Source organism: Hyla sarda, chromosome 11 (assembly GCF_029499605.1).
Source record: "Hyla sarda isolate aHylSar1 chromosome 11, aHylSar1.hap1, whole genome shotgun sequence".
NCBI lineage: Eukaryota > Metazoa > Chordata > Amphibia > Anura > Hylidae > Hyla > Hyla sarda.
In genome coordinates this window covers 94795237-94813206 of record NC_079199.1, presented here as the reverse complement: position 1 = coordinate 94813206, position 17970 = coordinate 94795237, and the positions used below count along the sequence as shown (strand labels likewise).

Below are 17970 nucleotides of genomic sequence, written 5' to 3'. Positions count from 1 at the left end.
ATTAAAAAGTTGTAGGGGTCAGAAAAGATAAAATTTAGGCATACTGATTATGTTTAAAAAAAATGAACTTATGTAGTTCAAAAGAAAAACTATATAAATTGAGCATTGTTTTAATCATATTGACCTATAGAATAAAGATGATGTATAATTTTTACCATAAAGTGCCCTGTGTATTAATCCCCCCCAAAGATAATATTTTTTTGTTGTTTTGCTGTACATTTTATGGTAAAATAAAAGGTGTCATAACAACGTACAGTTTGTCAGGCAATAAACTAATCTCCTATGGGTCTGTAGGCAGAAAAATAAGAGTTGTGGTTCTTAGAAGGTAAGGAGGATAAAAAATGAAAATGCACAAATGAAAATTGGCTGTGTCGTCATCACGCCCCCTGCCACAGACTTGCATTAAGGGGACGGGCCGTGATGTCATGAGGGGCGGAGCCATGACGTCACACTGCTCCGGCCCCTGTATCGCCCGTCATTAGGCACAGAGCGAACTCGCTCTGTGCAGTAATGATAGCAGGGTGCCGCAGCGGCGATCCCCGGGGTCCCCAGCAGCGGGATAAGGGGATAAGATGCCAGGGGCGGAGTACTCCTTTAAGTGCCCCAGCCGGGCTCGCCTCCTCACTCACCCTCCCCTCCCAGATCCTCCTTGATTGACATGCAGCGCTCTCAACAAGCTGACAAATTCCCTTTTATATAAAAATAATAAATGTAATGTGTGTGAACATAAATGTCGCTACAATTTACATTTAAATTTTTTCGTCACAGTAACGATACATTTTATTTAAATGTTATTATGTGTTTACTGTTATTGCTGACTGTTTCAAACACTCTCGTTACTGTTTATATTGACCTTCCTGGCTCATGGAAAACAGCAGAATAGTCACAGATTGAACACAATGGAAATTACAGTATATTTCAAGGTCATTTTTATTGAAGTTGAAAGGCTTTTTTATTTAATTTTTTTATTTAAGTAGATAATAACACAGCACTTTTTTTTCCCCAAAAGGTCTCCTATGTAGGTACAATGCAGCAGCCAGCAGTTCATACGAGGGTTGTAAACATTTACACAATTACTTGGCAGCAATTTTCTCATTGATGAAACCATCATTTTTATTTTTTATTAAATATGAAAAGATTACTGTTGTTAGCCATAGTATATAAGCTATGAAATGTTGAGCTTGAAGCTAAAAATAAATTAAAAAAAACCTTTTTTTTTCTTTGCCCCAATAAAAGAAGAGGTGGATTGACCATTTTGACAGTACCTTTGATTATTGTGGAGCGAACTTTTGAAAAGTTCAACATTATGTTTTTAAGGCTTAGTTATGGCGACATGCAGTAACCCATGCGACCTGGTCTCTCTCTCTTGCCCGCTCCAACTGAATGCTCCGAACGGCTGGTTAGGGCTATAGTGTAAAAATGCCCTCCCTCCTTGCTTAAAGGGTACCTCTCATCAAAAAAACTTTTGATATATTATAGATTAATGTAAGCAGAATAACTTTACAATTGCATGTTATTAAAAAATATGCTTCTTTCTATTTCATTTTCCACTTTGAAGAAATGACCACTAGGGGTCTCCCTACCAGTCCTGGCAGCAAGCATTTCAGACTCATGCTGGAGTCCTAAACACTACGAGCTGCCAGTCTGCTTTGTTCACAAAGGAGAACACTCAGAGCTGCCAGCCTGCTTTGTTCACAGCCTGTTTGGCTGTGAACAAAGCAGGCTGGCAGCTCTGAGTGTTTAGGACTCCAGCATGAGTCAGAAATGCTTGCTGACAGGACTGATCGGGAAAAATACAATAGAAAGAAGCATATTTTTCATTAACATGCTATTGGAAAGTTATTCAACATTCATTAATCTAAAATATATCAAAAGTTTATTTGAGGAGAGGTACCCTTTATTCATATTGGCCTTTGAGTTGATTGACATGTAAACCGGCAAATCATATGATAATCTGGATTATTATGTGATATGCTGGTCACCCTGATGCCATGCCACCGCCCTCTGCTCCTCCCTCTTCCTCTGGGCACCAAAACATCATGCTTTTCACGTATTTTCGCGCTTTTGCCGGTTCATACAAACCAAACCAGAAAAAGTTCTAAAGCTCATCTGTACCTTTTGAGGTCATGTCCAGAAGGGATTCATAATTCTTCCCTTCCTAAATGTAAAAGGGCATAAAGTTGTCTTATAGGGGTGAGTCTCCTACTTGTGACCCCTCAAAATAGTTTGAATTGAAAACAAGTGAATTGGGCCCATCTATGCTGGGGCTTACATAGGGCTGGGCGCCAGGGCTGTTCTACCCCCCCAATCATGTGACCCGCGCGCAGTGTTCGGCTCCCCCCCATTCATGTGACCCGCGCGCAGTGTTCGGCTTCCTCCCCCCCCAAATCATGTGACCCGATTAATGATCAGCCCAGCGGGGTACTACTCACAGATGTCAAGTACTGCCCTCCTCCTCTTTGTTGGGGGCAGCCGGCGATGGAACTCACTGTACGTCAGTGGTCTCCAACCTGCGGACCTCCGATTGTTGCAAAACTACAACTCCCAGCATGCCCGGACAGCCAATGCTGTCCGGGCATGCTGGGAGTTGTAGTTTTGCAACAGCTTGAGGTCCGCAGGTTGGAGACCACTGCTGTACGCTGTATCCCTATGCCTGGGCTGCAAAAGATACAGAAAATAAACTTTTAACTCACCTACGTCGGCCGTGCGCTGGGGACTGGGGCAGGACAGCCGTCAGCCTATCACCGGCCGGAGCGATGCCCCGCCCCGGCTAGTGATAGGCTGAGCCCACTGTCATGTAAGAAGCCGCCATCGCTCCGGCCGGTGATAGGCTGACGGCTGTCCTCCCCTGTCCCCAGCGCACGGCCGACATAGGCGAGTTAAAAGTTTATTTTCTGTATCTTTTGCAGCCCGGGCATAGGGATACAGCGTACAACAGTGGTCTCCAACCTGCGGACCTCCAGCTGTTGCAAAACTACAACTCCCAGCATGCCCGGACAGCCAACGGCTGTCTGGGCATGCTGGGAGTTGTAGTTTTGCAACAGCTGGAGGTCCGCAGGTTGGAGACCACTGGCGTACAGTATAGAGTTCCAGCGCCCGGCGGCCCCCAACCAAGAGGAGGAGGACAGTGCTTGACATCTGTGAGTAGTACCCCGCTGGGCTGATCATTAATTGGGGGGGGGGGGGGGGGCAGAACAGCGCTGGCGGGTAACATAGGGTTAGTTCCCCGATGTGGGGACAGCGCTGGGCTGATAATACATTCCCAAGGGGGAGGAGCCAAACCGGTATTGCGGTATGGGGGAAAATTCATATCGTGCAGCCCAAAAAATTTGGTATTCGGTATGATCCGATATACCGCCCAGCTCTAGGCTTACACATGGTTTTGTCAAGAGGAGGACTTGGATATGTAGGAAGTAATCGTACACTAAGCATTGGTCAAAAATTTACATTGATGAAGACGTAAAAGACCATCAATTCTATCTATAAAAAAATGCTACTCTTCTACACCAACAATAGAAGGCAACAATAGAAGTACACTGCCACAGACACACCAAATACGTACCCTAATATGTTTTGTTATCTAGTCGCCCTTGAACGAAGCAACTAGATAGCGAAACATGTATATGCGGTGGGTGTGCGGCACTATACATGGCAATACTATACTGGCAATTGTTTATCTTCTGTTATTTCTTTAGGTAGCTCTGGTCAGTTTTCTCTTGACTCCTCTTTGCTGTGTTTACTTTTTCTTGCAGTACTTATTTGGTCTCCTGTATATTTATTTCACAGAATTGTCATCACGAAAACAGCACTAAAAATAAGTGTATGGCTACAAAGGGCAAGTCATCATGATTCTATGTATACTTTCCATTGGTGAGATGCGTACATATGGGCCGGAAAAAGCGCTTTTCATAGCTTGAAACAATTGTAGCCCTTCCTCGTGTGTTCTGCCCTGCCTCATATGGGTCATCTACTCCCCTGCACCTGTCTCGTTTTGTGATGTCCACAGCGTTGGAATAAATATATGAAAATAATTATTGGGTGAGTGCTCAATTGTTTCTACCTCTCTGAGATGCTATATGGAATATTCTAACTGTTCATGTGTAGCACCACCCATCTTCTAGCCTGTCGAGATAGGTGGAGAATTGTTTGCTGAAATGCAGTGTCTGAACGAGCACTACGGGAAAAGCAGTGCCAGTGCACTTTCTCTTGTGGTGAAAGTAATTAAAAGTACCTTCTCTTACATCTCCAAATGCCCTTACTCATGGTGGCTGCACGTCCATACCATGGGGGCACCTAGAGCAGAAGAGGGCAGGAAAACAGAGAACTGGGTGTTATGCAGACAGCTACGCTCACCGCTGCTATTCCTGTACTAAGGGAGAGATGATGCTGTACATGCTTTGGTTTCTGGGTGAGCTTCCCCAGAAATTACAAGAATGACCTTGCCAGTTTTTTAAATAGTCACAGCACATTTATAGGGTGTAAGAATGCAAAGACAGTAAATCAGACCTCACTCCTACTCCTTGCGAGATCACTCCTACTATCAGATGAGCACAAGCTGCACACACAGGAAGGCACACTTACATATGCACATGTGGTGGCCACTGGGTGTCAGTAGATGGTACCTTGTTCACTTCGTGACGCCAGGGCACAGTTTATCTGATCCATGGTCCGAAGGTGGGAGGCAGTCTTCCAGGGCCAGACACGATGAGCAAATAAACACACTGACATCAGGTTATGGTTAATTGCCTTTACTGAGCTTGTGAAGTTGGTATAACACAAACAGCTGGCCTTAGTGTGAGAGTGCAGCATACCCCTTGCAAGCCTTGTTGCCGTTCTGAGACTTTTGGTGCCTTTCACCGGACTGAATGGTAGAATTTGTAGTTCTGGTAGCTAGGGTCCTTCCAAGGCACTGTAGACTATTCTGCAGGCGCATGTATCTTCCCTGCGAGTGACACTTGTAGGATGACCAGTAGTAAACTTGAGGCTGAAGTAGAAATCTACACAGCACACCTGAGCTTAGCTGTTGCTCAGGAGCACACACTATGGGGAACTAGCATGAACTAGACACTAGAGTACCTCACTATACAGAGGAGACTTTTGGGGTCTCATTGGCTCACATGGTCACATGGGGTTCACTGCTCACATTTATAAAGGCACAGTAACACGGTAAACATGCATACATGGAACCATAACAAAATTAAAGGGGTACTCCGCTTCTGAGCGTTTGGGACAAACTGTTCTGAACGCTGGAGCCAGCATCAGGAGCTCACGACACCATAGCCCCGCCTCTCATTACATCATTCCCCACCCCCTCAATGCAAGTCTATGGGAGGGGGCGTGACAGCACGAGCTGCCGGCTCCAGCGTTCAGAACAGTTTGTTCCAAACGCTGAGCAGTGGAGTACCCCTTTAATTTAAGAAAAGTGTATTATTTTTATATTACACTATTCACATAATTGATATAACAATAGGATGCTAGTGGGCCCAACACCTAACGCTGTGAAGCTGCCCGAGACATTCTACAACCACGGGACAGCCACTTGTGCTGGGACACCACATACAAATATCCCAATCTAAATCCAATGTTCTAATCTTATTTTTACACACTACTAGGCTGTTGTAAACATAATCCCTGACTTTTTCTTTTTTTTTTTTTCAATTTTTGGTTTGATACATTAGAGATTGCTTTTCAAAAAATTGAAAAGGTTGACATATTTTCTCTGATAGGGGAACGGTCTTGAGGGATCCATTGATAATAGCTGAAATTGCATACTAATCCTTCCACTTCTGACATGATACTAAACCTGGCATTTGAAGGTCAAATTGTCAAAAAATGCATTTGCTGTGACCATTAGAATATCCACCTATTTATCAACAGCCTGCTTATTTCTTGGAAAGTCACTCTAATAGGAGATACCTGCTAAATCAACCATGGTGCAAGGCAGAGGTGTCAAGGCCCCATTGCAAACTCATGTCCTGTTCAAAAATACTTCCATTATATGGCAGAGGTTCTTTTGGCCTGCACAGGCATCACGGGTTGGGAGCATCAGCTATCCTTACACCTCTTTATAGCTTTTCCTCTCATACAAGGAATGTTTATTTGCTTGTAATTGTCTTCAAATGGTGAGTGATCACTATCATGTGATGTCATGTTACTAAAATCCTACTATAATGACTCTTTTTATTCATCCCTTGCCGTTTCTAATGCAATATTATCTTACTTAGATATGCCGCTACACTATACAACACATTCTTTTTTTCATTTCAAGATGGTCAACTGATTTTTCAGAATGATCAATTTTTTCTTCTTAACTGACATTTCCTGTCTAACATCTCTCTGTCGACTATTAAAGGGGTACTCCGGCGCTAAAACATCTTATCCCCTATCCAAAGGATAGGGGATAAGATGCCTGATCGCGGGGGTCCTGCCGCTGGGGACCCCTGTGATCTTCCACGCCACACCCCGTTAGAATCAGCCCCCGGAGCGTACATGCTCCGGGTCTGATTACTGGCGATCACGGGGACGGAGCATAGTGATGTCACGGCTCCACCCCCCTCAATGCAAGCCTATGGGAGGGGGTTTGACAGCCGTCATGCCCCCTCCATAGGCTTGCATTGAGGCAGCGGAGCGTGACATCACACGGGGCGGAGCCGTGACATCACTATGCTCCGTCTCCGTGATCGCCAGTAATCAGACCCGGATCGAGCACGCTCCGGGGGCTGATTCTAACGGGATGTGGCGTGGAAGATCACTGGGGTCCCCAGCGGCAGGACCCCCGTGATCAGGCATCTTATTCCCTATCCTTTGGATAGGGGATAAGATGTCTTAGCGCCAGAGTACCCCTTTAAGCACTTCTATACAATACACAGACATTCTATTTATTTAAGTGGGAATAGTGTAATACTTCTTTTCTCCAGTGGGTGCAGTATAGAAAATCTGAGCCTCTATTGATTGCCTAGCAATTGGACATTCTATAATCAGCTTAACGTATGGGGATCATAGTATCATAAAGGAATTATCTAAAATAGACAATCTCTTCCATATTATAACATCACAATTTACAGGTGAGAACATTTATGTTTTTCTTTTGTATGAAAGGTACGCTATGAAAGGCAGATTTTGATGGTAGTTATGACTCACTCATCCACCCAGGAGACCTCCTCAGCTGATTTCACAGTGTCTGTCCCTAGAGAAAAAGGATGAGAATCTTCATGTAATCAGTCTGAAGTATGACATGCTCTAACACATCCTTCCTGCCATTACCATTCAATCAGAATGATCTATTCCACCTAAAATAAATTTATATTTTATAACATTTTTTTTTTTTTTAAAGAGAACATGTCAGGAATGCAAAGTTATTAAAATAAGGATATCAATGAGATACTACAATAGCATTATACTAGTCACACAGTCTCAAGATCCCTGTACGATACCCTGAAGCAGATGTGATTCAGCCTGTCATCCTGTGGAGTGTTTAGGTGACCATACATTTTCAATAACTGTTGGCCGATCGTCTCACCCGGCCTCCCATACACATAAATGTGGAACAAGAGGGTCAGGCAGCAAAAATACATGATGCGTGACTCATCTCTGGAAGCCACCATAGACAGTCGACTGAACCTGCCGGTGGCATAAAGCGCTATACGCATTAAGGACTATAGCAGCATCTCTCCTAGGGATCAGGATTTGGTGCAAGCGCTCCCCAGAGACTGGATCTAACGAGTTTCTGTACAACAGTCCTTTATGAAGAACCAGGCAATTTTGTTGTCGCCACAACTGTTTCAGTTCACAGTCACGCTGTGACCTGCGTAGACGGGTTGGTACCTTCTTCTGGAGCAGGTAGTCCAAGAGATCCCCCATGACTCGACTCTCATCTTGCAGAGTCTTCCAAGTGTACAGGACCTCGGGAACCTTGGTAGGTCCTGGCTCATCGCCCTCTTGGGTGGTCAGAGCATTCTGACTCACGAACCTCTGTTAGAAGGGGGGGCATCTCCACGTCTTCCCACTCGTCCTCAACGGGCGGTTCTTTGCCAGGAGTCATATGGGAGAGCACATCAGCATTGATATTGGATTTACCACTTCTGTACTAGATATTGAAGTCATAGTTGGCCAGTCTGGGGGCCCAACGCTGTTCAATGGCTCCTAGCTTTGCAGTGTGCCAGCGGGTTGTTATCTGTATGTACAGTGAAAGGAGTGGCTGCTAGATAGTCTTTGAACTTCTCGTTGACCGCCCAGACTAAGGCAAGGAGCTCCATCTTAAAGGAACTGTAGTTGGGTCATTCTTCTCCGCTCCTCGCAGATGTCTGCTAGCACAAGCGATCACCCTCTCTTTACCTTCTTGTACCTGGGACAAGACAGCTCCCAGGCCTTCAAAGCTGGCATCGGTGTACAGCCTGAAAGGCTGACCATAGTCAGGATACGCCAGGATGGGTGGCTCAGTGAGGAGGTATTTCAGAGCCTGGAAGGCCGTTTCTTGTTCTTCAGCCAACTGGATGGGGAGTCTCCCATTGTAGTTCTCCTTCGCGGTACCCCGGAGAAGAGCTGCAAGTGGTAGTAGCCAGCGAACCCCAGGAAGCTTCTGATGTCACGCTCCGTGTGGGGTGTAGGCCAGTCCTTCACAACCCTCACTTTTACGGGGTCAGGCTGAACACTCTCTGCACTGACAACATGTCCAAGGTAGTGGACTCATGGCTTTGGCAAATTACATTTGGAAGGCTTGATTTTTAACCCGTGCTGTATCAGAACTTGAAACACCCCCTTCAAGTGATCCAGATGTTCTTAATAAGTCCTAGGCAACGTTCCATTAAGTGTTGAAAAGTGGCAGGTGCGTTGCACAACCCAAACGGCATGCTCTTGAACTCGAAGAGCCCCATCGGGGTCACAAATGCCGTCTTCTCACGATCTTCTTTTGCCATCGGCACTTGCCAGTATCCACTGGTCAGGTCTAGAGTGGAAAAATAGGCAGCTGATCCCAAAGCAGTCAGAGATTCCTCTATCCTAGGCAGGGGGTAGGCATCCTTGTGAGTGACACCAAAAAGCAATGTGGTGCTCGGGGATGAAGGGAGAACAGGGGTGTTGCAATGTAGTGTTGCTGGGTATAGGATTAACTCTTGATTGTCGTGACACCAGGGTGGGGGCTTCCTCTAGTTATATATGTCCTACCGCCACCAGTCCCAAGAACGATAAGGAGGAATAAACGATTGTCCACAGCCGGATTTTAATAAACTTGAAATAACTTTACTGCAGATTTTATGCAGGATGAATAACAAACAGTCTTTTGCAGAGGACCGGGACTTAGGCTCCTCACAGGTTGGCTGGTACTTTGTTGTTAATAAGCTTTGATGTTTGCTGTATGCTGTTCCACTGAATTTAGGGGTATGTTTAGGTTCAGTAATCACGTAGGATTTGTAGGATCGAGTTGGATTAACTCACGGTTTAGAATGCGGCTGAAGTGAAAGGCTTCAGGCCTAGCTTGTCTTGTAACTGATAAAAGATCTGCTTACTTTGAGATCCCAAGGGAAAGAGAGCGATTATTGGATGCAGTGCCCATATATACAGAAGGGGCAGGATCAAAGCTTATTGGTCCCCAAACCTGTCAGTCCTAAACCAAGGCATTATGGTACATCACATGACCTATCACATGACTCAAAAGGTCCTTAAACCTAGCATAACACAATTATATATACATATCACATGACCAAAGGTCCTGTACATAAATTACACTATAATAGAATATATTAAATATATACATTTCTGAATGGAATTAGGAGGCGACTAGGGGTGAACCAGGAAAGCCCTACCACCATGGAGGAACTCTGCCTGTGGGGACTTACGACAAAGGTACGGGACCAAGTCCAGTACCGGGATACCACATAAACTACTATTTTCATTTTGAAATCTGTTTAAGTTTCAAACTTTATTGCATTTATTGATTGCATTAAATTATTTTTAGGTCTGCCTATTAAGTTTCTATTAACCTTATTTACTTACTATTTTGGTTGAAATTATTTTGTTTACCAGGACAAGTAGATTGTGCTCCCGTTTTAGTCCCTTGGAAAAGTATTTTTTTTTTAATTTCCACACCCCTGCAACATACCCTTACAAACTTTTCAAAACACTTAAAGGGGTACTCCTTTGGAAAACTTTTATTTATTTATTTTTTATCAACTGGTGCCAGAAAAATTCTTAATCCTTCCAGTACTTATTAGCGGCTGTATACTACAGAGGAAATTATTTTCTTTCTTTGATTTCTTTTCTGTCACGACCAGAGTGCTCTCTGCTGACACCTCTGTCCATTTTGGACAGTTTCTGACATGGACAGAGGTGTCAGCAGAGAGCACTGTGGTTGTGACAGAAAAGAATTCCAAAAAGAAAAGAATTTCCTCTGTAGTATACAGCTGCTTATAAGTACTGAAAGGATTAAGATTTTTTAATAGAAGTAATTTACAAATCTGTTTAACTTTGTGGCATCAGTTGGTAAAAAAAAAAAAAAAAAAAAGTTTTCCACCGGAGTACCCCTTTAAAAACCACATACAGACACCAGGAGGTAATCGCAATACTTACTTCCAGGACTCAAACTTCAAACAACTGCACAGGCTCCTGAGACAACACCATACTCCCTCACCTGACCTATACTGTAAATGTACAGCATAGGTAAGGAAGGCGTTAATCGCCCCCTTGAGCCCCTTGTACAGTGGTCCCTCAACATACGATGGTAATCCGTTCCAAACGGACCATCGTTTGTTGAAACCATCGTATGTTGAGGGATCCGTGCAATGTAAAGTATAGGACAGTGGTCTACAACCTGCGGACCTCCAAATGTTGCAAAACTACAACACCCAGCATGCCCGGACAGCCAACGGCTGTCCGGCCATGCTGGGTGTTGTAGTTTTGCAACATCTGGAGGTCCGCAGGTTGTAGACCACTGTTAGAGAAAGTTGTACTCACCTGTCCCCGCCGCTCCGGACCGTCACCACTCGTCACCGCTGCCCGGGATGTCGCCGTCCATCGCTGTCGCCGCGTCCCCGATGCTCCGGCAACCACGCTCTCACTTCCCCGGCAACCGCACTCTCACGTCGCCGTCATCACGTCGCTACGCACGCCGCTCCTATTGGATGATGGGACGGCGTGCACAGCATCGCGATGACGTCGATGGAGAGCGCCGACGATGCAGGGGATCCCGAAGAGGACGCGCCGGAGCCCCGAGGACAGGTGAGTGACCATCACCGGAACTCACGGGGCACCGTAAACGGCTATCCGGTGGCAGCTGAAGCAGTCTGCGCTGCCGGATAGCTGTTTATGCGATGGCCCCGACATAAAAAAGCATCGTATGTTGATGCTGCCTCTGAGAGGCCATCGCATGTTGAAATTATCGTATGTCGGGGCCATCGTAGGTCGAGGGGTCACTGTATTGGTATCCTCACGTGCAAGAAATGGTGCAATAAATACCTGACTTAATTGTTAGCAATGATAAAAAAAATATACAAAATCAAATGAAATATAATGTAAGAGTAGAGATCAAAGAGAATTGTGTTATATTGTTATTATTATATTTATATAGTTGTAGTATTTGCATTTTTAGGCTTATAGAATTTAGGTTATAGTGATCTATTTAATAATAAAATGTATTCCTGATGGCCTGTTAACTGAGCATGTACACTATAAAATTGTATATGGTGCATTCGGGATGTTTTCAGAACCTTTTACTTTTTTTCTTATTGTGTTATATTGCTCCATTCAGCTTTCGCTCAACCCTGACCAGTCTTCCAGCCCCAGGCACTGAAAAACACCCCCGTAGCATGATGCTGCTACCACCAGACATCACTGTTGGGATGGTATTGGGCAGGTGATGTACAATGCCCAGTTTTCTCCAGACATGACCCTTATAATTGAGGCCAAAACATTCAATCTTGGTTTCAGACCACAGAATCTTGTTCCTCATAGTCTAAGGTCCTTCAGGTGATTTTTTTTTTTACAAGTTCCATGTGGGCTTTCATGTGTCTTGTAACTGAGGAGAGGCTTTTTTTCTGGCCACTTTGTCATAAAGCCCAGATTGGTGGAGGCTGCAGTGATGGTTGACCTTCTGGAAGTTTCTCCCATCTGCACACAGGATATTTGCAGCGCAGCCAGAGTGACCATTGGGTTCTTGGTCATTCTCTTATCAAGGCCTTTCTCCTCCATTAGTTTGGTGGCGTGACCACCTCTATGAATAGTCCTGGTTGTTCCAATCTTCTTCCATTTAAAGGGGTACTCCGCTGTAAACAACTTATCCCCTATCCAAAGGGGGACCCCCGTGGTCTCCGCTGCAGCACCCCTGTCATTCGATGACTGGTGATGCCGGCCGCCATGCCTCCTCTATTCACGTCTTTGAGAGGAGGCGTGGCGGCTATGTACTAGCTGTCACGCCCCCTCCCCTAGACCTGAATGGAGGGGGCGTGGCATGACATCACAAACACGGAAGCTTGCAGCTTCCGTGTTTGTGATGTCCTGCCACGCCCCCATCTGAATTTACCACTGGTGACTCAAACCAAGGTGTAGGAAGATCTCAGTGATGATCAAGAGAAATGGGAGGAGCCAGATCTACATATCAAGTGTCATAACAAACAAAGGGTCTGAATACTTATATCCGTGCAAAATTTTTAGTTTTCATTTTGACTGGAGAAAAAAAAAGTTTAATTTTTTAATATTAGCTGCAACATATCAAAATGTGAAAAAAAGTGAAAGGGTGTAAAAATGTCTTGGCATACCCAAACAAAAACTCATCATGCAATTTGGGTGACACAGGCTCTTGATCTTTTCAAAAAGGTACTTTATGCAGGAGGATGCACAAAATTGTCTTTAGTAATGAAGAGTGAGCTGCAAGTGTTCTACATTTGCTCCTTACAAAATTGCATTCTTATATTCATAGTGTGTTGTAATGCACTACACTAACTTTTTGTAAATATCATTTTAAGAGGGTTTGATTATCAGCTGAATAAGTGAAAAAGGGCCTTCGATCAGCTGACGATCAAGAATGAGAAAAAAAAATGTTGGTCTGTGTGCTGATTGGATCTGCAGCCAATATAATCATTATCGGTTGCATATTGCCCTGTGTTGACTAATGTATTCATTATACGCCTGCAGTGTTTATGATTGCCACTAGAGGCCACTATAGTACCAGACTGTATAGTACTGTATATAGTGGCTGTAATCAGAAAGTCAGTGTGTGGCTAAGACCACATGGACTGCATGGGGTGTCTGTGTAGCTCAGTCAGAATGCGGTATGCCCCATGGAGCACCCAAGTTAAAGTGGTTAAAGGGGTACTCCGGTGGAAAACTTATTTATTTATTTTATTTTTTTATGAGCTGGTGCCAGAAAGTTAAACAGACTTGTAAATTACTTCTATTAAAAAATCTTTACCCTTCCAGTACTTTTTAACAGCTGTATGCTACAGAGGAAATTCTGTTCTTTTTCAATTTCTTTTTTGTCTTGTCCACAGTGCTCTCTGCTGACACCTGATGACCGTATCAGGAACTGTCCAGAGCAGGAGAAAATCCCCATAGCAAACCTATGCGGCTCTGGACAGTTCCTGATATGGGCATCAGGTGTCGGCAGAGAGCACTGTGGACAAGACAAAAAGAAATTCAAAAAGAACAGAATGTCCTCAGTAGCATAAAGCTGCTAATAAGTACTGGAAGCGTAAAGATTTTTTTAATAGAAGTAATTTACAAATCTGTTTAACTTTCTGGCACCAGTTGACTTATAAAGACCTAAAAAAAAATGTTTTCCTCTGGAGTACCCCTTTAAAGTCTATTGATAGTGTACACAGCAAATGCAGAATTAAAGGGTACCTCTCATTAAATAAACTTTTGATATATTTTAGATTAATGAATGTTGAATAATAGCATGTTAATGAAAAATATGCTTTTTTCTATTGTATTTTTCCCGATCAGTCCTGTCAGCAGGCATTTCTGACTCATGCTGGAGTCCTAAACACTCCGAGCTGCCAGACTGCTTTGTTCACAGCCAAACAGGCTGTGAACAAAGCAGGCTGACAGCTCTGAGTGTTCTCCTTTGTGAACAAAGCAGACTGGCAGCTCGTAGTGTTTAGGACTCCAGCATGAGTCTGAAATGCTTGTTGCCAGGACTGGTAGGGAGACCCCTAGTGGTCATTTCTTCAAAGTGGAAAATTAAATATAAAGAAGCATATTTTTTAATAACATGTAATTGTAAAGTTATTCTGCATACATTAATCTATAATATATCAAAAGTTTTTTTGATGAGAGGTACCCTTTAATTTTGAAGCCACAGATCACGGCATCTATAGTGGTGGGTTTTGGTGGGCTCACTGAACCCCTGCAGTGTGATCACTGTGGACTGATGACTACAAATGGCCGCTGGAGGTCTCTTACCCTCCTCTGGTGTACAGGATGGCCCATCTTTGTGTGTAGACTGCAGAGTCAGGCTGTACAAGAAGATCGCCAATAGAACTGATCAATACTATGATAATACATAGAAAATCTATTCAATATAGGTATTGTTTTAATCATCTTGACCCACAGCAAAAATAGAACATATAATTTTTACCGTAAAGTAAAAGTACACTACAAAAAAAACGACCCCTTCCCCCAAAATCTTGAAAAATTGTGCATGTGGGGACCAAGGGAAGTATGCATACGTCCTATCTGCTGACATGTTCCCACAATAGGGCGTATGCATAAGTCCTATTGACATCCTGTTCTGTGCAGTGCGCTGCAGGACCTGGCTGTCTATCACAGCCCTGATCCTGCCACAGATGCTGAGATCTCGCTGGTCTTGGCAGCATTAACCCTATAGATGCATTTATAGGATTGACAGGTTGAGGGGGCTCCTCGTCCACCATTGGTGACCCTGTGATGTGTGATCGTGGGGTCCTAAAACTTGCCATGGCAGCAGGAGGCCAGCTGATGGCCATAGACTGGATCTCACAGGCTGAATGTCAGTTTCCAGGGGTACTTTTTTCTGTTACACTATACTGTATGTCTGTACTGTAGCACAGTATAACTGTATAACTATAAGTATTAGGTTATGTTCACACGTACAGGATCCTGCGCAGATTTGATGCGCAGGATTTGTAACTGCATATTAGAAGCTGTGCTCAGTCATTTTGTTTACATTGAAATCTGCAGCAGAAAATCCTTTGCATCAAATCCTGCACATCAAAACTGCGTACGTGGGAACAAACCCTTAGAGGTTTACTCCAGTTATCTCCCTGCAGCACCCGCATGCACTGCCTCTCCAGTTTCGGAAACCTCCAGGTCGCCACACCCCCTCCTTTCATGTCTATGGGAGGCATGATGGCCTTGTCTATGGGAGCGTGATGGCCATCACGCCCCCTCCCATAGACATGAATGAAGGGGTCGTGGCATGACGTCACGTCCCGGAAACCCAGAGGTTTCCGAAACTGCGGGTGCTGCAGGGAGATAAGTACTGGAGGGATTAAGATTTTTAAATAAAAGCAATTTACAAATCTGTATGACTTTCTGGTACCAGTTGATTAAAAAAAAAATGTTTTTCACTGGAGTACCCCTTTAATATGGATGGTTATACTGTGCTGCAGTACAGACGTACAGTATAGTATAACAGGAAAAAAATGTAAAAAGCTTTAATAAAAGGTTTATCAATGAAGTGTAAAACAAATAAAATAAATGCCCCTTTCCCGATTAAGCCCTGTATTATCACAAAAAAAAATATATATATTATTAAATGGAAATGTTATTTATCCTGCATGGTGAACACAAAAAAAAGTGCAAGAATCGGTCATTGTGGTCCAAGTCGTGGAATAAAAATGATCAAGAGGTAGCATATGTCGTAAAAATCTATCAATAAAAAGTATAGCTCATCCCATGAAAAATAAGCCCTCACACAATGTAGTCAGACGTAAGATTAAAAAAAAGTTATGGGAACATGGAAAAAAGGATTATGTTGTAAAAGGGAAAAAGAACATAAAAAGCTATGTAATATCACCATAATCATACCGACCCACAGAATAAAGATAACCTTATTTCACCGCACAGTGAATGCCATAAGAAAACAAAAAAATTCAAATTGCGGGGGTTGTTTTTTCCCAGCACGCGGGACCCCCATGATCAGACATTTTATCCCCTATTCTTTGGATAGGAGATAAGATGTCTAGGGGCAGAGTACCCCTTTAAAGGAGTACTCCACTCCCCAGCATTTGGAACATTTAGCTCCGAACACTGGTGCGGGCTTCGTGGTCGTCACGCCCCGCCCCCTCAGTGTAAGTCTATGGGTGGGGGCGTGACGGCCGTCACACCCCCTCCAATAGACTTGCATTGAGGGGGCGGGGCATGATGTCACAAGGGGCGGAACATGATGTCACCAGGGGGTGTGGCAACCCCAGAAGCCCGCACCAGCGTTCGGAACTAAATGTTCCAAATGCTGGGGAGTGAAGTACTCTTTTAAGGGGTTATGACCTGATACCAGGGAGTAAATCTAACCTCTCTGCTGCCCAGAGTGGACTATAGAAACGTGCCCCCTATAGATATGGGATGCCCAATATAGATAAAGGTGCCCCCTATAGTTCACTCCCCAAAACAAGTCCTAAAGCTAAAAGAATAAAGTCAGTAAGCAAATTACTGACAGTTGTGTTGTTGCCATTATTTGTGAGATGTGCAAAGGTAATTTTGTTGGGAAGCAGAAGGAAAGAGGTGGAGCTATGTCCTTCACCTAATTCAGGGGTAGGCAACCTTCAGCACTGTGGATGTTAAGCCCTTAAAGGGGTACTCCGCTGGAAAACTTTTTTTTTTTTATCAACTGGCGCAAGAAAGTTGAACAGATTTGTAAATTTTATATGCAAAATTAACCACACCTCAAGGATACTGCCCTGCTGGGTACACAATGAAAAATAATTGGAAACAGTTTATTAAAATACAATTATAAATTTAAAAGAAAACCCCATATACATAAAACATATTGATCAGAGCAATACTAATTATATGTTGCAATTCTCTGCCATTGGGCCCTAATGGCTAGAAATAGACAAAATAGATATAGCACTGCCAATTGTTTAAAAGTCAGCAATACTGGTTGTTGGAAAATGCCGATCATCCAGAAGAGACTGTTAATGTGGCAGTTAGCTGTTGCTTGTAATTTTAGTCTCTGCGCTGATTAAGCTGAGCTGCCCATGGTCTTTACACAAATAAATGATTGTTTCTTACCGTATCTGGAGCCGCTGGTCCCGTACTGCGACGGGCCGATGTTGGTAAGTCCTGCGGTTGCTGAAAGATTACCGGCAGTTGTTTCGTAAAATGGTCCTCACGAGCCTCATTTGCCTACTGAGGAAGGGGTCATTCTTAGCACCCTGAAACGCGTCTAGGCTTAAATCTAATCTGAAAAGAGCGATACAACAACACACTGCCAACCTTACTGAAGCCGACATACAAAGAACAGAGGGAAGCCGCCCACTGCACCTGGTCTCCTAATTAGCAGTCTCACTTACCGGGCGCACTGCTAGTCCGCTGTCTCCACCACGAGTTATCCTGTCCTAAGATTCAAGCGAGGGCCCGATACGCCAATACGTGCACATTGCCATCACGGACCCCACACAGAGGAGTCTCTTGCCAGAGCTCTGCTCCTAACAGGCTCGTGAGGACCATTTTATGAAACAACTGCCGGTAATCTTTCATCAACCGCAGGACTTACCAACATCAGCTGCTATTTGCTCTACAGGAAGTTCTTTTTGGATTTCCTTTCTAATACAAGAATTTAGGCGCACTACTGTGGTAGATGTAAACAATGACAATGGCTATCCCTCAACACTGATGTTAAAATTGAGACATTAGCAAGTATATCCTTGTATGAAGGACATACCTGAGCCCGCACACCAACGCCAAGGTTTCTCAAGTGGCACGGGACCTAACACTATACCTACCTGTGCGTGATAAGCAAAACCAGGGGCCAGTGGGCAATTGCGGCAGCATTAGACTCAC

At 44.0% G+C, this 17970-nt stretch overlaps 1 long non-coding RNA gene across 1 annotated transcript; it reads right to left on the bottom strand.

Moving 5' to 3' along the window:
• Nucleotides 1–6954: 6954 nt before the first annotated feature.
• LOC130295443 (uncharacterized) lies at nucleotides 6955–17594 on the bottom strand. Its single transcript, XR_008848828.1, has 3 exons — nucleotides 17481–17594; nucleotides 17200–17316; nucleotides 6955–7186 (listed from the first exon to the last, which is right to left on the bottom strand). It is a non-coding gene; the product is annotated as an uncharacterized LOC130295443 (long non-coding RNA).
• Between the last annotated feature and the right edge of the window lie 376 nt (nucleotides 17595–17970).